This window comes from Phalangium opilio, unplaced genomic scaffold, assembly GCF_054372755.1.
Source record: "Phalangium opilio isolate 3A_F unplaced genomic scaffold, DU_Popi_V2 ptg000088l_1, whole genome shotgun sequence".
Taxonomy (NCBI): domain Eukaryota; kingdom Metazoa; phylum Arthropoda; class Arachnida; order Opiliones; family Phalangiidae; genus Phalangium; species Phalangium opilio.
The window spans coordinates 878,413-881,707 of record NW_028324193.1 but is presented as its reverse complement, the minus strand read 5'-3'; the positions used below and the strand labels follow the sequence as shown (position 1 = coordinate 881,707).

The following is a 3,295-nucleotide window of genomic DNA, read 5'->3' as shown; positions in this document are numbered from 1 at the left end:
ACCTATCTTCGAATGATTTTAAAAATCCTAACATATTCACATTTCATTGATACATAAAAAGCTAAAACACATCCGACCAATCGCATAACACACGGTCTGCCAGCTAAGTATTATCCGCAACACTCACGATTTAGCGCGAGATCTCATAAACCTTGCACGCTCGCACGGATATTTTGTTACCTGAAAGTTAGGGTCGAACCTTTACTATATCAGTAAAATCTGAACCTATTCTCTTTTTAAAAATCACTGGCAGATGTTTCCTAAATGGTTTACTAAGCATTTAGCACTATGCAGGTAGATCTTATAATTTTGTCCTGAATTGATAAAAAAACTTGATTTTCCACTTCACCTTACCTTTAATCGAATAGCTTGTTTGTATTTTCTAGATTCGCATAAATTCATATTATGACGTCAGATCCTGGGGTTTTGACCTAAAATAGGGTGGGGTTAGGTTGTTTGATAAGCCATTTCGCGAAGAACGTATTCAGTAGCCGTATTCAGCTGAAAATTCACTAATACGACCACGCCCCCTCGGCGTATTAGCGGGTCACGTGATATCCGGCTATCATGTTAGGCTCACTAGCGCCAAAACGGAGAGTAAAACAGCACCATAAATGGCGGGATATTTGAAGTCAACCTTGAGCAATCGCAGCGCCACAAGCGGTGAGGATAGCAGCACCCAAAATGGCGGGAAGTTTGAAAACAGTGAAAACTTGACGCTTGTGGCGCTATAGGTTTCATCTTAGCTCTGGGAAGCATATTACATTGAGTTTACAGCGGGAACAGTAAGATTTATTTATTGTGGAATATACATATTAAAAGTACACTCTTTAATATCAGTTAAGAGTATTAATCATGGCGCAGATAGCTAACGACATAGCTATTGCTGTCGTTTTCGATGACGAGCAATATCTCCGACAGAGGCGTAATGCGTTCTTGTTACCAGAGGAGATATTTCTTTCACAGTATCGTTTGGACATTTTAAGTGTGCGCGCCTTATGCCTAGCTCTTAGGCCGCAATTGGAAAAAGACCACGACCGTGGTGTGGATGTTATTGGGGTGGAGGATGAAGTGCTCGTAACACTGCTGTTTTATGGCTCGGGGACATTTCAGCACGCTTTGGCCAGCAACTACGAACACGGCATGAGTCAGGCGTCAGTCAGTCGTAGCATTGAACGGGTCACCAATGCCATAATTAATGTCAAAAGTGATTTGATATCGTTTCCAACAGATGAGGCGTCAGTAAGGTCTATGAAGGTATGAATTTACTCAGATATTAGCTTTCCAAAGGAACGTTTTTTTATTGTAATTGTTACGATCATAGGCGTCTTTTATGGCCACCTGCAGCTTACCAAACGTTATTGGAGCAATTGATTGTACGAATGTTCCAATCAAAGGCCCTTCACCAAACAGTAATGCGTACAGGAACAGAAAGGGGACATTCTCCATTAACGTTCAACTTGTGAGACATTTTGCTCTATTCATAACAAATCCGTTTTAATTAAAATGTTTCGTTTACAATAGGTCAGCGACAACGAATTGCGCATCATGAATGTGGCGGCTCGGTGGCCTGATAGCGTTCATGACTCATTCATCTGGCGAAATAGCAGGCTGTTTGAGGCATTTGTGGAAGGGATCATGCCCCATGGTTATCTTCTTGGTGATGGAGGCTATCCCTTACAACCGTGGCTCATGGTGCCAGTATACCGCCCACAAACTCCGGCAGAGGTTGAATTTAACACCCGGCATATTCGTGGTAGGTTGTGCATTATTTCCTTGTGTGGCCGGTAATAGTGTTTTGTGTGAAATTTATGTTTGTTTATGTACGACGAAACGTCATCGAGCGCCTTAACGGCGTCCTCAAGTCACGGTTTCGTTGCCTTGATGGCTCAGGAGGCAAACTATGCTACCATCCGGACAAAGTGTGCCGCATTATAACAGCTTGCTGCATTCTTCACAACATGTGTTTGGCGAATAAGATACCCTTGCCTGAGGATAATGGTATGAGAGATTGCTCGTTACTTTCTTTGCATACTGCTCATCAGTATACAACAGTATGTACCTCTTTCGTAGAAGATGGTGCTGTCGAGAATGACGCAGTTGTCGAAATGCAGGTCGACGATGATGCCCCTGCGAATGGGCAGGCTGCAGCGGCTGGTTATCGTGTCCGGCAACACCTCATAAACATCTGCGAAAACCAGTTATAATTCATTTTAACAGGAAGGTGTGTTTCAACGTGAAGCTTTATCTACGTCTAATTACATGGATGTGTTTGTAAGACACTGACTTCCATATTTTGTAGGCATTGAGGTTTGCAGTAGGAAAGGGGGCCTGCCATCAAAACTCCCCGACTCGATTGCGACCGCAGTAGGCAACGGGACCTGCGTCATCAAAACTCCCCGACCCGATTACGACCGCAGTAGGCAACGGGACCTGCGTCATCAAAACACCCCGACCCGATTACGACCGCAGTAGGCAACGGGACCTGCGTCATCAAAACTCCCCGACCCGATTACGACCGCAGTAGGCAAAGGGACCTGCGTCATCAAAACTCCCCGACCCGATTGCGACCGCGTTAGGCAAGAGGGCCTGCGTCATCAAAACTCCTCATGGGAAACGACGTGTGGCTACCTCCAAGTGGTGTTTCCCGGGTAACGCAAAGTGCCACACAAGACCGCATACCCTGCACAATGACGGTATTGATTAATGCTTGCTTAAATTGATGACACGTTGGTAGAATAATAACTTATTTGTACTAATCGATAGATGGTAGTCATGGCGCAAGTGTGATGGAGAAGACGCAGAATCATAGTGATGCGTCGTATACTTCTGTGTGTGACGCAACTTGCGGTCATCGTTCTTGTCATATCTTTGGATAGGAATTCACGTCATTGACCACTTAACAATTGTTGACCATGCCTTTCTGACAAGCGTACCAATGGTGCCTACAAGTGGTTCAGTAAAACACGTACTATCACAGTAATTTGCTTGAGAAAGACATATAATTAACGTCATGAAGCATGAAAGTACTGTGAATGTCCAGAATCATTTGAAAAGAGTATCCGCTGTCATCGCTGTTCATTACAAAACGCTTCAAAGTTAATTGCAAGAAAATGTAGTCAAATATTTATTACGGTTGGAATTAGAACTGGTTTTGGGATTTGTGAAACCGTGGGATCATGTTGGTTTAATGGTTGATTTTGGAAAGTTGTCTCATGTCAATATGTTATATTTCGGATTAAAATATATTAAACATACTCTTCGCCTTTTTTATTGTTTTACGCATTTCAGTATT

At 43.2% G+C, this 3,295-nt stretch overlaps 1 long non-coding RNA gene across 2 annotated transcripts; it reads right to left on the bottom strand.

Moving 5' to 3' along the window:
• Positions 1 to 781: 781 nt before the first annotated feature.
• Positions 782 to 2,898, bottom strand: LOC149647914 (uncharacterized). 2 transcript variants are annotated; one of them, XR_016371707.1, is made up of 5 exons: positions 2,757 to 2,898; positions 2,263 to 2,683; positions 2,063 to 2,188; positions 1,353 to 1,989; positions 782 to 1,249 (listed from the first exon to the last, which is right to left on the bottom strand). It is a non-coding gene; the product is annotated as an uncharacterized LOC149647914 (long non-coding RNA). The 2 variants fall into 2 exon arrangements; XR_016371706.1 differs by having other exon boundaries at positions 2,288 to 2,683.
• Positions 2,899 to 3,295: the final 397 nt, after the last annotated feature.